The 19,816-nt window shown below is 35.6% G+C and overlaps 1 long non-coding RNA gene across 1 annotated transcript in view; it reads left to right on the top strand.

Annotated features, from left to right (window-relative positions):
* Positions 1–19,816, top strand: part of LOC105550459 — a 50,868-nt gene that overhangs the window by 5,721 nt on the left and 25,331 nt on the right. Inside the window, exon 3 of the long non-coding RNA XR_001007725.1 lies at positions 7,542–7,646. This is a non-coding gene — a long non-coding RNA (uncharacterized LOC105550459). The remainder of the gene's footprint in view (positions 1–7,541; positions 7,647–19,816) is intronic.

Here is a 19,816-nt window from a genome sequence, read left to right as displayed (position 1 = left end):
AAAACATCAAGAAAACAACTTTTCAGGGGATAATTCATATACATACTTACACAAGTAACTTCTCTGAACTTACTAGTAGCAGGATTAGTGTAAGACCTAGCATTTTCTTAATTCTAGGCTTGTGCTTAGATGTATGCCTTAGCTTTCAGCTTTCATTAGCCATAGGTTACATTTAACTTTAAAGATTATAGTATTACCTCAAGAAGAGTATTAGAATAAAATTCAGTAAATGAGGATTCTAGAGATTCAAGAGATCATGAGCAAATTCTAATCTCTTTGTGTTGGTTTCTTCCAACTAACAAATGTGGTTAAGCTTTTTCAAATGAATATAGAGGAGTTTTGAGAATTTCTATCTGATTCAATTCCTAATATTCCAGCTATTGTGACAAGCATGGGGGTGCATCAAGGAAGACAAACACTAAATAATTCATTATACATATTAGAAAAGTGGAGACCTACCCATTTTTTCAGAGAAGATAAGCCACAATAAAATTTGAGCATACACTTGAAGAGTGAGCAAATATTAATGCATATACTAAGTAGCATATTTGAATTCTTTGAGGTTCCCTGGAAGAATGGCAATCAGCATTTGTCTAACAATAGTAGCGAAAGTCACACTATCATAATATCATATCAGAAGATATAGAACAATCCCCAAATCTCAAATAAATAATATATATGAAAATAAATGAAGTCTTGGTAGTTAATATGCTCCTCACTAAATTCCTGAATAAAATGTGGCCCAACCTATTAAAACTTTAGGGCATGGCTAAATCTTACAGGTATTTTCAGAACGAGTTATTAACCTTCTCCCTGTTTCCTCCTTAGTTTCTCATTTTTTATATTCTTCATTCTTTCCTTTCATTACAAACAATCACACTAGTTACTAAACAGCATAGTCAAGATAAAGTGGCCCCTGAAATTATTCATCTTGCGCTGAAGTCATTGAGAACAGAGTGAATAAGTTGTAAGCAGTTGTCTCTCCAGAAGCCATCTAGTTATAAGAGAAAAGGTGAAATACTAATTTCTCTATGAACTTTGTTTTTAAAAATACATTTTTATAAATTGTATAAAGTTGATCATTACAGTAAAAAATGCCCTTTAATTTGACTTAAATATCAAGTTTTTGTGATGAATCCTTCTACACATATTATAGTGATAGAACAAAGAAATAAGATTTCCAGGGCTCACAATAGCTACATCAATTTTCCATTAAAAGCTTCAGAATTTAGCTGATCTCATTTAGTAATAACCTAATTAGTGAAGGTAAGGAAATAATAACATGCATCAATCTATTATCTTTTTTATATAAATTATATAATGAAATTAATTTACAGCCATAAGAATACAGGTTATAAATGACTCTGATAATGTGTTAACACACTAGAAACCCAATTGAACCTATAAGTACATATTTCTTCACTGAAATTGCTCAAAATCCATTCATCAAATTGTTTCATCTAAATTCATTTCCCACCGGTAAGGAGAAAAGGGGATAGAAGAAGAAAGATGAGAGAGGTAGGAATGAAGGAATTCCTGGTGTTATAGCCCTGTGCCAAATTTTCAGCTTTTCAAATACCTAACAGAAAAGATAAACCATGTAGTATGTTGTCATACTAAACACAACAAATGATGGCTCTTGTCCCCAGTTTCAATTAAATGCTAAGAAATACAATTCATGATCTTATTTCTTTTGTTTTTTTTCCTACAAGAGCTCCAAAGAGCCATTTCAAAATGATCGTTCTTCTTAAAGGTTGGCGTTGTTCCTCTTATCACCCTTATTTGCATTTATATTTTAGAGTAAGAATTTTATGATACAAAATCCTCAATATGCACCTGATGGCCTTTTGAATTCTCCCCAATAAACACTGGCATATCTACACACACACACACACACATACACACACACACACACACAAAGTTCATCAGGCCATATGCCACAATTATTTTACCTTCTCAAAACTAATCTTTTTTTGTCATAAAGTCACTGGATTATTGTTTCTATATATTCTGAAATGACATCTACTGCATACCTCCTTAAATATTTTACTTTATATAGAAGTAGAGAGCAGAAAAGGAGGAATAGGAGAAGCACTGTGAAACTCTAAGTCAAAGACAAGTGTTTTGTTGTTGTTGTTTTGGTTGGTATGACATTTAATAAGTACAGGAAAATGAAAAATCTCTCCTTCAATAGAACATCCTACATAAGTAGCCACAGTGAACCTCTCCCTGATGACCCCTCAAGAAAGAACAATTGCCAAGTGTCTGTACATAGGCCAAAGGGACTATCTCAACATTCAAATTATTTGAAATATGCATTATTTTAATATTCATGTAAAATTTTAATTTTACTTCCTTAAAACAATACCTACTTATTTTCACTTATTAAAAATTCCTGGTCAGGCACTGTGGCTCATGTCTGTAATCCCAGCACTTTGGGAGACTGAAGCGGGTGGATCACCTGAGGTCAGGAGTTTGAGAGCAGCCAGCTAACACGGTGAAACCCCATCTCTACTAAAAATACAAAAATTAGCCAGGCGTGGTGGCGGATGCCTATAATCCCAGGTACTCAGAAGGCTGAGGCAGGAGGATTGCTAGAACCCAGGGAGTTGGAGGTTGCAGTGAGCCGAGATCACGCCATTGCACCCCAGCCTGGGCGACAAGAGCAAAACTCCTTTTTAAAAATAAAAAAAATTCCAAACCTTCTGGTAATATTTCAGCCCCACACCACCATATGCTCCCAGAGGGATCCATAACCAACCATGAGATGCATAAACAAAGGTGACCTTCTGGATGAGGTACACTGGCTTATAGAAAATTATTAAATGCATGCTATAATTGACCTTAAGAGGTTATATAATCAAACCACAGTTTCTAGGTAAGATTATATTTGGTCTAAACATAACAATCTAATTTCTGTTTGAAAATCTCCAGAAGGGGAGGTAACATATCTTAGCATATTTTAAATTATAGTGCTCAACAAAGTATTCAAATCTAAAAATTCTCTTTCTCAGTGAAAAGTCATCTATTCCTTTCCACCCTAGGTTGCAATGAAGGACAGCTATTAACTATTACTACATCATCATTATTATCTTTTAACATTAGAAGCTCAAGAAAGTTACATTTTGTTAAGAAAAAGCTGATTTTTACTCAGAACTGTGCAAGAGTTGTGAAATGATAATAGCAGTAAAAATAGCAATAGATTTGAAACTCCATCTACAATACCTCTGCAAGCTCAGGGGGACAGAGAAACTAAGGCATTGTCCCATCCAAGGTCATGCAGAATTAAAAAAAAAAAAAAAAAAAGAGTCAATAGGAAGCCAATCCAGGAGTTTCAGTCTCCTGTTCTTACTGCTTCAATAGTCTCACCATCATTAAAGTTCTTTTTCATTCAGGTTAGACAGAGCCCTATGGGATTCATTCCCCCTTGTGTGTGTTGCTTGGCTGAGCCATACATTTCTATTGGCCCTATTGATTAGGCATCTGCTTCCTCTGTGAGGATAGTTTGCTCTTGTGGAACTGTGTTTAGCAGCTGTTACAGTTCAGATGAGTGTTGACAGGATGAAAATTAAATTAACACCCAATAACATTTTAACACCTGGTCCAACAACTGCAATATCATTGAATTTCACCTTTTCAAAATTGCTTCGGGAGTTAATTCATCCTTACTTTGACTTTGACCTGAGGAGACATTCCTGTAATTTTGCCACAAAACACTCTCTCCTGACTGTTCATTTATAATTTCCATGAACCTCCCTCTGATCCATGTTTAGTGACTACATGGCCAGTTTTTGGAAAATACACAAAATAAATATCCTATTGGAAGATGTGCCACCCTCTTGATCACAGCTAAAGAATGAGCACAAACAAAAACATTAACCGAAAAGAATGTGTTTCACTGTAGCATAAGCCAGACTGATGGGCAAGTAACCATCTTACCAGAGAAAATGAACTCAGAAAGAATGCAGGTTTCACACACTTGTGACTTTCTCAGTCTTGATTGGCTTGTGAATAATGTTGGAAGGAGGATGTAAAGCACTGTCTTGAAGCCGGTGGACTCTGAAGTCAGTCGGCCTGGTTGAAAACTTCACCTTGGCTGCTCCCTAAGCATATGACATTGTATAAAATACTTCAATCCTTAAGCCTCACTTTCTTCATAAAATGCAACTAACAATGGTGTCTATTATGCAGGATTATTTTGATGATTATACAATCCATGTAAAACTCTTAAAGTGCTAGTGCCTGACAAGGTCCTAAGTCAGCCTAAGGTACCATATTATCTCACAGTCTCCCTGAACTGAAAGGGAGCTTTGAGATCATTTATCTTGCCCTCTCATTTTACATTAAGCAAGCACAAAGGGGTTCAGCAATTTCTTAAGGATGTTTATTTTGTAGTTAGAGCTGAGAAACAAACCCAGGTTTCCTCATCAGAACTTTTATTTTCTTTTTATAAGACTGCCAACTTCTATTTTAATACGCTATTTATTTAGAAAACATTCTGTGTCCGTGCTATGTAATTTATCCACTTAAGCTCCTTTTGTATTTCTCTTTCTCCTCTGGGAGGCGGAAATGGTGTTATTTGCTATTGGCCAGAGCTATTAAAAGGCATAGGTAATAAAAATATTATACTATCATTTGCTCTTTAGAATTCCTATCAGATGCTAGGTGCCCTGACAAAGATAAATATAACACAGGACCTAACTTACAAGAAAGCAAGGAAAAAATGGTATCGCACCACCACATAAAAAATACAGTCTATTAACAATTGTTAGAAAATGATAATCCATTTTGTGGATTTTCCAGGATCATTATGTCTTTTCTTGTTTTTGTTGCCTTCAATTTTATTGCTAATTATATCTGTACTGAAGGAGGACTAGCAGAAGAGAGAACAGCATTTTTTAATTTGGGTAGCGTTGCACATATTAACAATGATTTTGGCAAATGTTTTGTATTTCTAAGATTGATATTTTAGGCTGTAATGAGATTTTAGGATTAACTGTAAATTGTATTTATCTATTTTTCCCACCTGCCTTTTCCCCAACAAAACGTAATACAGACTCAAGAGTTTTTCTTTTTGTTTTATGATAGATTATCCACCCCCAACTTTTTTTCTTTTCATCCTAAATGTATGGTAGTGATAAAATAGGCACAATTTGCAAAATACAATTTGGTGGTGTTAATTACTTTCACACATGATACTTAAAAAAAATAATTTTAATTATTTTAAATAAAACATCCCAATCCTTTATTATTAAACTTGCAAAATTCAATGTAAGCATTAGTTTCTCAGAAAAATGCCATTTTGTAAAATGAGGTATAATTTCATGAAAAAAAAAAAATGACAGATGGGAGGGGCAGGTGTGAAGATTTTGACTATTCTAACCAGCTAGTATGAGAAAAGCAGTTCTCCAGAAGTACAAATCAAATGGTGGAAAGTATTGAATGTTTTCAAAATGTTATATAATTGCTTAATTGCCTCACACTCCTAAATGGTTCCCTGTGTCCCCTCAGGCAAATAAAGCCTTCATTACCCTAACTGTAGAAGGGATCTAATCACCCTGGGGAGAATATGCATATAATTTGAAATATATAAGCATTAATGATATAATAATGTGCTCAGCAACACATATATCACTGATTCCATCTATATTTCCCAGATAAAGGTATATGTATCTGGAGAAAGGTGTATTTTTCACTAAAAATAATGAGACCAGTAACAGTTTAAAAATATTTTTAGCTATCTAAGCATGCATTTAAAACAGGAAGAAAAGTTATGGTTCTCAAATTCTCATAGATATGATAGTGTATTTTATCAATCCTTTGCAGAACTAATTACTAAGCATCTAAAAATACTCCTACTAAAACTAATACATTCACACTATGATCAGGATTAATATTTTAGTGTTGTATGAAGAATGAGAAAAGATAATCTTTACAGACCTAAAATATGTTTGAGCAGTTTTAAGAGCCTTGGCAACCAGTGACACTTTGCTTTGGGATATTTTAATTATACTTTACTACAGTAAGATACGGTCAACTAGGGAAAAAATATTGTTTTCCTAGGAGAAAGAGAAGCCCCCCCCCAAAAAAAAGTGGAATAGAAATCAGGAAAACTTCTCATCTATGTCATTGCCACTATATAGTTATCAAGTAATAATTCATAAAATCATAGAACTAGAAGAAATCTTAGTATTCCATTCAGCCCACGCTCATGCCTCCTGGAAGTCAGTAGAAAATAAGAAAAAAAAGGGAAAAACAACTATAGACTTTTGAATAAAAAACAGCAGCTCAGCCAGTCATGGTGGCTCATGTCTGTAATCCTAGCACTTTGGGAGGTCAAGGTGGGTGGATCACCTGAGGTAGGGAGTTTGAGAGCAGCCTGGCCAACACAGTGAAACCTTGTCTCTACTAAAAATACAAAAATTAGCTGTGTGTGGTGATGTGTGCCTGAAATGCCAGCTACTTGGGAGGCTGAGTCAGGAGAATCACTTGAACCTGGGAGGTGGAGGCTGAAGGAAGCTGAGATCATGCCACTGCACTCCAGCCTGGGCGACAGAGTGAAACTCTATCTCATACAAAACAAAACAAAAAACAAAACAAAACAAAAAAATCCAGCCACTCATCAGCCTCTGATACTATTTAAAAATATTCATGATAATGTTGGCAACCAAAGCAGGTAGAGCTCCTTTTTACCACTTCATCAGACATAAAATTAACAGTAATAATAATTAATTAATTAATTAAAATACCAGAGAAACACAACCCAGAATATTGGGGATCATCTGATAGGAACACTTTATTTTACAGATAAGATGACCATCCCTGTAAATTATGGCATGTGTTCTCCATGGCTACACAGATAGAAAAAACAAGATGCAAATGGAGGGACATTACCTGGCAGGCCAACATACGTTTTAGGACACCAAGCTAGTAGTCAAGCTTGCTCTATTATTAGTTATTAGTTAACACTTAAGTGGTAGCAGAAACTAACAGGAGTCTGAAATTCTAGAACTTTTAGTTTATTTGCCAAAGGGAATCATGATCTCAGCCTCTAGGGCATCTCAGATAAATGGCATGGAAGTCATTTATTTTGATGTCTACCAGCCTGTCTTCCAGCACTCTAACCTGCTACAGATGACTGCTAATAACTATATCCAAATAAAAAAATGTTTGGAAGGGAAAGTTCAAATGTATAGATTTGGTACCAATATATATTAGCAGGAAAATTACATATATATACACACACATATATATATATATCTGGTGGAAAATTAATCAAATAATCAAAATATTATTTATTACAGATATATATTGCTAATGTACTATTTGACATAACCTATGGTCATTATTGAAATTCTTTAGATATGTTCTTTGGGTATTCTATAAGAAGGTTAAGATTCATAATCTTTACCACCATCTCAATAGATTTTTTATATATTTTTCTGATTTTACTTTTAATACAAACCACTATTAAGACAAGAAACAAGCCAACAAACAAATACGTTTCCCATGGTAACTGGAACTCATCCTCTCTACCACAGATCACCAAGAAAGCAAAGTGTATTCCATCTGCATGAGAATGGATGGAAGGCTAGAAATAGGCCAGAAATACCAAGAATATAATGTTCTGACCTAAGAACTCTGAGGTGAGAATGTTCTTCAAAACAGTCTTGACAGATACACATAATCAAGATGGCATGTTGCTGTGGCATACCATACCCACATCCATGTGAAACACAACATATAAAAGGGAAGAAAAAATGGAGAAAGACAGAGTCATTCTTTGGCTGATATCTTATACATTGCATCACCACCAAATGTTAAGTAAACAAGAAAGCAAATTTTAACCGGGGGCGGGGGGGATGTCCTTTATCTAGAGATTTTTATTTAAAGTTTTATTACAAACTGGAAAAAGAAATGTAATTATATTTGCTTTCAGAGATGGATCAGGCTTAATACATTTATACAAATGTAGCCTTCCTAAGAAAATAGATATTTAAGCTTTGGTTCCTGGGAGTTCCTAAAACTGAGGATGAAGTGAAATTGCCTTTGGAGTCAGTTACACACCCAGAATGAACTTCAAGATGAACTAAGGGAATAGGAAGAAAAAACAAATATAACCTATCACTGAAATTATGTTGTTTACATAACTATAACCTTGTTATCTAATGAAAAATTTTATGAATTGAAATCTATTTGATTTATTTTAGTGATTATACTTAAAATATACAGTCAAAACATTTCCCATCTGAGCTATTAGTATTTTGTAGAAAGAATGAGTTTCCAAATATTTAAAAAACAATCACATTCTTAATAAGCTCACAAATTATAGTTAATTATTGCAAAAAGTTAATGGATAAATGTGGGCTAGTAACTTACTTTTACAGAAATAACAAAAGTAAGCTCAGATAGTCTCCATACTATAATAAAGGCTCTTCCATAATTGAAACACAAATGCTTTAACTTACAAACACATGCAGTTAATGTTGATTAGGGACTTTGGGTGTATTTAACCTGTAATGAGGGCTGACGCATTTAACACTTGACCTGGACAGGACACAAAAAGTTCAACAGCACAATTCCATAACTGAAACAAAGATGGAGTTTCATCATTCAAGGAGAATGCTCATACACTTAGCCACTATTGATATGTACCTAGAGGTTGACTCTTTTCTCAAAGCTCTCTAAGTAGTCCATTTCTAAATTGCCTTCTAATATGATCTCATCTTAGAATCTACATGACTTTGTATTTAAAAATTCTTGCTGAAATAACTTCACTTCTCTATATTTATTCAATTTATCTCACTCTTATTCTCAGGTGTGGTGATAATACCATGTTCACCATCTTCAAAATAATTTATTTACTTTTTTGAGACAAAGTCTCACTCTGTTGCATAGGCTGAAGTGAAGTGGCATGACCACGACTCGCTGCAACTTCCACTTCCCAGTCAAGCGATTCTCCTGCCTCAGCCTCACTAGTAGTTGGGATTACAGGCACCCACCACCATGTCCAGCTAATTTTTGTATTTTTAGTAGAGATGGGGCTTCACCAATTATAATTTTTAAAGTATTTATTTAGGTCATCTGAAAAGCAGACAGCAAGATGGGAATAGACTTTCAAGAGATTTTTCAGTTGGAAACAACTGCAAAGAATAAAGGGGAGGAAGCAGGATGAGGCAGAGAAATTCTTCAGACTGCAATGCAGATCTGATGTTTTGGACAAGAAAGGGAAAGAAAGAGAGTGGGGCAGGTAGTGTCTCAGACTTCAGTGCAGCTCTGAGAAAATCTCAGCCAGAAGGATAGGAGTTCCCAAACCAAACTTTCCTACTAGAGAAGTCCAAAGTCTCATCAGAATGGGCCACCATCAGAGGCTTTCAATAGCAGAGCTCAATGGTGCATTTCTATGTCTGCCTTGGTAGTTTTGAACTCTTCCTGCATATCTATGAGAATTGTAACCTGGAATATGTAGATACTTTGCAAATGCCCAAAAGTTAGGCAAGAATCTGTCTATCAACTTACCTTCCAATTGCAGATAGGAATTCTATTAGTGTCACAGTGACAAAGCACTCAAACCGACAAAATTGCCTTCTGACAAACACTGTAATTAGAATAATACAGCTTTTCGTTCACATGGGAAATTAGAAAACAACCCGGAGGACTTTATTCTCCACTTCTATGGATGTCTCTTTATTTTTCTCATGATTGATCAAATATATATTGGAATAAGTTTTTCAGTAAAGGTAACATACTTCTTCAGAATATGCATATGTAAGAACTCGTTTTTATTGCCTTTGCAGATACATACCAACTTGACTGAGAGGAGATAAAGGAATTGCAATTTAGTTAATGATACTGTTCCATAAGATGAGGCACATTTTTCCCCCATTCCCCCACCACCACCTGCACAATTCTTAACAGATCAAGGTAGAACTGCCGCTATTGCCAAGTCTGAAGGGATGTGGAGTTTGAGGATGAGACACTCCAAAGTCACTGAGGAACAAACAGAGAAATGAACTCAACTACACAGAAACTGGTAGTTACTTTAACTTGTTTTATCATACATCATTTTACTCTCTTATTTGGAGAGGTTAGGAGGATAAAACTCATGCAACATAGACTCCTTTGGAAACTGGGTTTCTAGATGTGAATTAGCTGCCTTCACATGGCATTTTGGGGCAGTGGTGGCTGGCAAGCAAGTTTTGACAGGAAGGTTTTTGCCTCAGACAGGCTGAACATTCTGATCCCTTGTCATCCACCATCAGCATATATGATGGCAGTGGATGTAGCCCTGGGAATAGCAGGGTTTTGTGATCTTATAGCAAAAAGTCTAATGGTAATCTGCTTGCAATGTTTTTGTAAAAATGTAATTTCCTGTAGAAAGCCTTTTTCTGCATGGTTTTGGTTTTTCTGAACAGAAACCTGAACTAACACAATGATCGTGCTATAGAACTATGTGTGTGATAGGGAGGTAAATGGATGGAGATCATAAGGTGGAAAGCTATGGAATAACTGCACTTGCATCAAGATGGAAAAGTACCATGGAAAGGTCATGATGCTGCTTATTGAAGACTAAGAATCTTCCAAAAGAAAGGAAACCTAGTTAGTAAATTCTGGGATAAGAATATCCTGGAATGAAATACAGAGATGATGCGCATGTAAAATGGTTAATTTTCTGTGAAGTCAAGTAGTTCCTGAATGGATTAAACATAATTCAGATATTATCCAGAAATTTCATTCCTAGGATATATCCAATAGAAATGAAAACATAGGTTCATACACAAACTTGTACATAGCCAAAAGATGGAAACAACCCAAATGTTCATCAATGTACAAATAGATAAATAAATGTGGTATATCCATACAATGGTATATTACTTGACCATGAAAAATGAAGTGTTGATATATGCTACAAGATCGATGTGCCTTGAAAACATTATGCTAAGTGAAATAAGCCAGTTTTAAAAGTCCATATATGATATGACTCTATTCATAGAAAAGTCCACAATAGAAAGATCTATGGAGACAGTGGTTGTTTCCAGCTGAAGAAGGAAAAAGGAGTAAGGGTTTGATAGTTAAAGGGTTATGGGACTTCTTTTTGAGGTGATGGAATAGTGGAAAAGTCTTTCCAGACACAAGAAACAGAGTAAGTCCACAAAAAGAAGTCAGTAATTTTATTTTTGCTTCATTGCTGCTACTTTTTATAGGGTGTTGTATTTAAAACACAGTGTGTATAAAACACTGCTACCCCTTCACAAACTGACAGTTTTGTTTGCTTGTACCAGTAAGGCATAATCAAACTTGAAATCAACATGAAGTCCTCTCTTAAATCTTCCTTTTCATTTTGAAATTGCACTTACTCTCTCACTGTTTGTGTATTTTGATTTAGAGTTGTGTTCTAGTGTATTAATTCTCTATTACTGTGTAACAAATTACCACAAATTTAGTAGTTGAAGATGACATCTCTTTATTATCTCACAGTTCATTAGTTCAAAAGGCTGGGCTCACATGGCTGGATTTTCTGCTCAGGGCCTCACAAGGCCAAAATCAAAGTATCAGGCAATCTGTAGGCTGTAGGGAAGAATCTACTGTTAAACTCACTCAGGTTGCTGGTAGAATTCAGTTCCTTGCCACTGTAGGATTGCGGTTCCTTGCTGGCTATTGGACGGGAATTACCCGAGGCTCCTAAAGGCAATTGTTTGGTCCTAGCATGTGGCTCCTTCCATTATTAAAGCCATGAACACAACAGCATGCAACATCTTTCTTATGCTTTGAATCTCTCTGATTTTCTTTCTGCCACCAGCTAGAGAAAAATGACTCTCTGCTATTAAAAGGTTCATGTGATCAGGTTAGGCCCACCAGAATAGTCTCCCTTTTGATTAGCTCAAAGTCAACTGTTCAGTAACTTTAGTTACATCCGAAAAACCACTTTTAAAGTGTAAGATAACAGAACCAGGGCATACTATTTTGTTAGATATACAAATCAAACGGTTAAGGCAGGAAATCTTGTGGGGAGTCCATCTTAGAATTTGATCTGCTAAACCTGGTTTAGATGAAAAGATTTCTATGAACAAGTAAACTTTAGAAGTACTGTCTAAGAAATGATAAGTAGGGTTTTCTTCTCTCTGCAGGATATCTCCACATTTTTAAATGGTTTCTGTACATTATTATTTTCCAAGAAGATAAAAATCTGTGTTAATTTTTAAAAATTATATGTCATGAGTCATTATATCAATGTAGTACATATGACTATCATTGATCATAGGAAAATTAAACTGAGTAAAACAATATTAGAATCAACCACAATAGGTTAAAGGTATTTTTGTGAATGATTTTATACTCATCATCCATATATGTATGGTTTATAATGTATCAGGTAATGTTCTAAGAATTTTACCAAAAGCAACATATTTTAATTTAGTAATAATCTTTAATGATAAAGAAACAGAGGCAGAGAACCTTGCCAAATGTGAGACAGGTAGCAAATGTTAGAGCCAAGATATAAACCAAGGTTCCACCTGGGTTTGTAGAATCTAACTACTATAGGGCAATGTTCTTAAGTACCACTCTAGTGCTAAGAGTTTTGTTCTTTTTTTACAGCTTTTATATTAAATATATTTAATAAGTAAACTCCTATGTTTCCTAAACATAGATTACAGTAAAATCCTTTGTTGATTCCATGCTGTAGTTCATTTTGTATCTTGAGAAACATCATTTAGAGATGCTTTTGTTTGTATGTGTAATATAAAAACAAGGTGAATGGAAAGCTACACGGCCATAAAAATTAACAAAATCTTGTCCTTTGCAGCAACATGGATGCAGCTGGAAGCTGTTATCCTAAGTGAATTAATGCAGGAACAGAAAACCAAATACCACATGTTCTCACTTAAAAGTGGGCACTAAACATTGAGTACACTTGTACACAAAGAAGGTAGCAGAAGACGCACCAGGACCTACTTGAGGGTTGAGGATGGGAGGAGGCTGAGGATCAGAAACTACCTATCATGTGTTATGCTCATAATCTGGGTAATGAAATAAACTGTACACCAAACCTCCGCAACACACAATTTATCTATGTAACAAACCTGCACATGTGCCCCCTAAACCTAAAATAAAAGTTGGAAAAAAAAGACCAGCAAGGTGGATCTTATGCAGATGGTTCTAAATCAATTTCAGTAAATTAAAAACTTAAATTGTGTAACTTCAAGTGCTGCAAAATATTTTAAAACTCTATTTAAATAGTCCCTATTTTAAAATGCTTCTTGATTTTTGATGGGGTTACATCCTGAGAAGCCCATCATAAATTGAAAATATCATGAGTAGAAAATGCATTTAATATACCTCACCTACTGAACATCATAGCTTAGCTTAGCTTAGCGTACATTACTATGCTTAGAACACTACATTAGCCCATAGATGGGCAAAATCATCTGGCAACACAGTACACCATAGGGTATTGGCGTTTGCCCTCATGATTGCCTGGCTGACTGGGAACTGCGGCTCTGCCCAACATCAAGAGACAGTATTGTACCACACATTCACAGCCCAAGAAAACATCAAAATTCAAAATTCAAAGTCCAATTTCCGCTGAACGTGTATAGCTATCACATCATTGTAAAGTAAAAGAATTGTACGCTGAACCATCATAAGTCAGGGACTGACTGTATTTCAATATTATTTAGGAGAATTAAGAGTAAGACAATTTTCAATTATTAGTTAGGTTTATAAGACAGTCTAGGAATTCATTGAAGTAAAAAAAAGAAAAAAAAAAAAAAAAAACACCTCACTTTCCAGAGCTCGATTATACCATGGAGGCAAGAGTAAATGGCATTAAATCAATATCCTAATATATCAAGCAGCTAGTAGAAGCAATGAGCTGGATTACTGAGAACACTGTGGAAGAATCTTAAAAACGTATTGTGGAGTTAAAAAAAAAAAAATGGAAATGGAAAAATACCTAACTAAATCACAATATCATTTAGATAAAGAGAAAAGGGGATCATCACACATACAGACAAATAAAGATGTCACTGTATTTTTTGTAAAACACATGCATATCTACAACATCATGGGTGCATCGAAGATTAAAAAATGTCTACAATATTAAAGGCACCACCAGCAGTGATTTGTAAACGGTCTCATGCCGTCTGCCCACATGCTGCTTCCACGAAGCCTTGCCAAGTCCTGGCTCCATCTTGGAAACTGTCTGACCTTCACGCCCAGGGGAACTTTGGCTGTTTTCTCTTGTCCCCACCTTCTGTCCTTGACCTGCATACTCACTTCTATTGATTATTTAATTCATTAATTAGATGTAAGATTAGCTATTGCACCACTCTGCTTCGCTGACGTGTATGTCTTTGGAAAGTCTTCCAAGTAAACGGTAGTTCATATTATTTTTAATTTGTTATCTGTGGTGTCAGTAATCATTTCTTCTAGAAGTTAGGCATCACATCTTTGGTCAGGAAAGTGACTTTCTATGGTAACATGGTTTCTATAGGAACATCAGTTTAAACTGTACCTTTCAAAGCATCTTTTTCTGAATACAAATTGTCATAAAAACAATGCATATCCATAGATTTTTGAGGGCTAAAAAATAAAAGTTATGTATATGTTATGTAAAGTTTATGTATTTGTTAATCTTTCTCTGCTTATTTTATCAGGATACAGACTGAAGATATTTATGAGGGTTCACATCATGTGTCTGTATCTTTGCGAAGCATTTTTATTAATAATGACTTAAAAATTCCCTGAATGTATTTTAGGAGTCAGTTGTACAAACAATTATATGCAAATAGTTTAGCTAAAATAACCTAATTATAAAAGAAAATTTTCCTACCTCAAAAGCAAAGATAAAACAGTCATGACAACATATATTATTTCTGTCATTCATTTACTATAATAGTCAAAAAATAACAACACTTCAAATTCTTGCTATGCCAAATTTTGATGAGATTACTCTATTTTTCTTGACAGAAGATGTATGAAAAATTTTTATTGAACTTATAGCTAAGTGAAAATCCAAAAAAATAGCTGGATATGTCAGCCAATGAGGTTGACATCACTCATTGTGAATGTTCAAGTTTAGTAATAAATCCTCACTTCAATGCACAAAATATTACTCACTGCAATGGGACTCACTTCCTTAGCTTCCAGTTTAGGTCATACATGTGTAAGCTTCTTGCTAACATTTTAATTTAACATTAAGAAATGTCTTCCAGATGTTATTAAGAAAATGTAATGGTATAGAAAAATGAAAGTTTGAACAATAAATATTTGCTTTGATGAATAAATGGAAAACATAAATTTAAGAATACTTAAAATCTACAAAAAAAATTTACTTGTCCGTGCAGACAGATGCACAATAGGTTACCTTGCAAAACTGAGTTGCTTACTGGTGGCCCCAGCCTCTATCATGCTACGATAACCCATATAAGTATATATCATTGCCTAGATATCAGTATAGTCTCTCACATAACAAAAAAATGTTTGTGGATAATACCATCAAGACAGTTACATTTCTCGAGTTCAAGTAAAGTCTTATGAATAATATTTCAAAAATAAATATAATTTGTTTTCCCAGGAAATAGATGTGCCAAGTCTGCTATTTTGCAGGACCTTGGATTAATATCCATTTCAGTTGATAAGCTTCAGAAACAAATTATGTTTTCATCAATACTTTCCTTAATTAACTCTCATACATATTGTCTGTGTATTCAGATGGATTCTGCAGTGCTATCCTGTAAATTGACCAAAGAGGACAATTGATTGAGACTCTCAAAACAAGCTTCCTTGAGACAAAGGAATTTATAGACCAAGAAGTCAAAAAGGCCTAAAATATTTCAGGTATTTTAACACAGATTCAAATCAAAAGCTCGTAATAATTCCGAAAGAATTACTGGGATTCATCAAGGAATGTATTTTTGTACATACCTCCAGCATCATTTACAGCCTTTACAGCTAAATTTCAATAAAGATTTATCTACCCCAGCTTTCTCTCTTTTTTCTTGTTATTTGCTCTTTGTTCCTTTGTAATTCTTGCCACAAAATTTAACCTGTTCTCTTAAAGTTTAACAATAACATAGTCATCAACTCAAATATATATATATATCTATATATATATATATATATATATATATATATATATATATATATATATATATATTCTCCTCCATGACCTGAGAGCTACTATGGACGATTCCCCTTCCAATTATGGTTGCCTGACCCTGTCACTTTCTGTTCTCCTCTGACTTCTGAAGCCAATTTCTTCTCTGTCTTTTCTCTTGGCTTCTTTTCCTCAATCTATGAGTCTTTACCCCTATTCCCGTATCTCCTCTTTACTTTGTTATTGTTGTTCTTCTCCAGCTCTCTCTCACCAAATATTAAATATTTTGTGGCTTTAAATATTATTTCCCACCTGGTTCAGTGGCTCACACCTGTAATCCCAGCACTTTGGGAGACTGAGGCAGGTGGATCACCTGAGTCCAGGAGTTCGAGACCAGCCTGGCCAGCCTGGCCAACATGGTAAAACCCCATCTCTACTAAAAATACAAAAAATTAACCGGGCATGGTGGCAGGTGTCTGCAATCCCAGCTACTCAGGAGGCTGAGGCAGGAGAATCTCTTGAACCCAGGAAGCAGAGATTGCAGTGAGCTGAGATAGTAACACTGCACTCCAGCCTGGGCAACAAGAGTGAAACTCTGTCTCAAAAAAAAAAAAAAAAAAAAAAAGTTGGGGGGGATTTCTTTATGGCCCACCACCAAGTTTACATCCATCACTTTACTCCTTCATTCTCATTTTCTCATTTCTAATTACCTATTTGCTTAATCTATTTTGAGACTATAACAGAATCTCAAAGGCCACATTCACAAAGTTGAACTTCCCAAATTCCTAGTTAAAATGAATTATCCTATTTAATTCCCTACTTCAGTTAATGGCTTGGATGTTTTCTCTACTCATCCAAGCTTTCCACTTAAAAGAGCTTTTAGAGTTTGATTCTTTTTTCTTTCTTTTTTTTTTTTTTTTGTTTGTTTCACTGTCACCCAGGCTAGAGTGTGATGGTGCAATTATAGCTCACTGCAGCCTCAAAAGTTCTGAACTCAAGGGATACTACTGCCTCAGCCTCCCAAGTAGCTGGGACCATGGGTGCACACTACAGTGCCTGGCTAAGTTTTTTTTTTTTGGGGTAGAGATGGGGTTTCACTATGGTGCCCAGCTGGTCTCGAACTCCTGGGTTCAAGTTATCATCTCATCTAAGCCTCGCAAAATGTTGGGATTACAGGCTTGAGCCACCATACCCAGCCTTTTACTTCTTTTTTTTGTTTTGTTTTTAAACTTCATAGACCTTGCCTCCATCAATATAGTCAGTTGGGAGACCATGTTGATTTTCCAACTGCAGTATTTAACATCTACCCCATGTACCACATTTCACGGATACTGCCGTCATTATCTCCGTCCTGTTATACTATATTAAGTTTTGTCACCATTGGTATAAATAGATCACTTTATTATAGTAAAAACCTTTTCAAGTCTATTCTTGGTCCTGGCTTTTTCCTTTTGAACACATAACTTAAACAGTTTAATCTTCTCTTAATTTACAATATCTTAAAGATGATACGAAAACATTTAAATGGGCCAGGCATGGTGGCTCACGCTTGTAATCCCAGCAACTCTGGAGGCTGGGGTTGGAGGATCAGGAGTTCAAGGCTGCAGTGAGCTACAATCACACCACTGTCCTCCAGCCTGGGCAAAAGGATGAGACCCCCATCTCTAAAAAGAAGAAGCAGAAGCAGAAGCAGAAGGAGGAGGAGGAGGAGGAGGAGGAGAAAGAGGAGGAGGAGGAGAGGAAAAAAAAACTTTAAAATGGAACTATGATTGTCATCTCTAGGAGCAATACATGCAAAACTAGATGTAGTTTACGATTAAAAATAGCTTCATAGTATAAAAGCTTTTATCATGCTGCCTTATTCCCCCACATTCAGTCTTTCATTTGTTCAGCCATTTAATCATCAAATATTTGTTGAGTACTCCCTATGTATCAGGTACTGTTTTAGGCACTGGGAATATACTACTAAGCAAAATAGACAACCTGCTTGAACTAATTATCCTTATACTCTAGGGGTAGTGAGGGAGTAAACAAAAAATAAGTAATGGAAAGATTACCTACAACACTCTGTGTTCCACCATAGTCCAATATAGATAGGAGAGAGATAGGGTCCAAAATGACAAATGCCACAGGGCCTAGAGAGAAACTGATTTCTTGTTAACAGCAGGAATCATATAGGCCACACACTGAATGAGAAAAACACTTCTTTAGTTTCAGCATTACAGCATAACACAGTAGAACACAAGTTAAAATAATAGCCACAGCTATAGAACAGAGCCTGTACTTCACGTGCAAGCTTAGTGCAATTACAAAGTGAAAGACTGGTAATTCTCAGTTGCTAGTGTGCAAGTTACCATCCTAGTGCTGGCATTAAATTATCATCTAGTGCAATGCCACACTCTACTAGAATAACTTTTCCTTTGATCACACCTATTTGATAATTTCCCCAATTTTTTAGTGAGTATACTAGTCAAGTTTCTCCAGAGAAACAGGACCAATAGAAAATATATAGATGTATAGATATATAACTTAATTATAAGGAATTTGCTGATGCAGTTTTGAAGGTTGACAAGTCCCAATATCTGCAATAGGCAAGGTGGAGACCCAGGAGAGCCGATGGTGTAGTCCCAGGTTCAAGACCTAAAAAAAACCTGAGGTTCCAGCTCAAAGGCTGTTAGAAGGAGTTCCCCCTTACTCATAGAAGGGCCGACATTTTGTTCTAGTCACACCTTCAGCTGATTAGATAATGCTGCTGACATTAGGAGGGCAATCTGCTTTACTCAGTCCACCTATTCCAATGCTAATCACGTCCAGAAACATCCTCACAGACACACCCAGAATAATGTTTGATGAAGTATATGAGCACCCAATGGTCTCCTTCTCTCTTTTTTTCTCTTTCTTCTTTCTCTATGTATACATGTATGTATGTATGTATGTATGTATGTATCTAATAGCTATCATTCTGACCAAAACTGTGGATTCAGACATTATCAATTAATGCTATTGTCTTTGTAAACCATGTATTAATAAAACACCTTATCCCACTGTTAATATTCAATAATGAGACAAAGTAGACCACAGCCTGCAATTGTCCAGAATGAACAGCAGAGGTAAATTATGCCTCCTGTATTGACTTCCAAGCCTGCTTTTCTAGCTAATTGATACATTTTCTTATATATCATTTTGTTAGTGGTGGCAGAGATCAGAGTTACCACGAGTTACTAGCAACATATCCATGCAGGTCCACAGCCACTTCAATTCTTGACTCCTCAGAAGAAAAAATTCGACTGAGTGGCATAAAGCAGAAAAAGAGACTGAGGCAAGTTTCAGAGCAGGACTGAAAGTTTGTTAAAAAGTTTTAGAATAGTAAGGAAAGGAAAGAAAAGAGGAAAGTGCAACTTGGAAGAGGGCCAAGAGGGCAGCTCGAAAAACCAAGTGACTTGGGGTTTTATACCTTGGCCTGTTTCTGGGGTCTTGCCTTACTTCTCCCAACTCCTGAGACCTTATTGGGAAGCTGCTGATCAACTTCAGGTGTTTTCTATCTATCAGGAGACTGCATTTCCCTGATGCTGGCTACAACCAATTATTACTTTAGAGAAATGGTTAACAACTGCTTGACCATCACCTGATGGTCAACACTCCTGGTGTGTTTTGGCCGGGTGTCCTCTCCTGCCCTGCTCATACCTAACTAGCTACTTCCTCTAACAGTTTTATTTA

The sequence above is a fragment of the Mandrillus leucophaeus genome, unplaced genomic scaffold (assembly GCF_000951045.1).
Source record: "Mandrillus leucophaeus isolate KB7577 unplaced genomic scaffold, Mleu.le_1.0 Scaffold487, whole genome shotgun sequence".
NCBI lineage: Eukaryota > Metazoa > Chordata > Mammalia > Primates > Cercopithecidae > Mandrillus > Mandrillus leucophaeus.
Note: the sequence above shows the minus strand (reverse complement) of the source record. Positions and strands in the feature narration are given on the sequence as shown.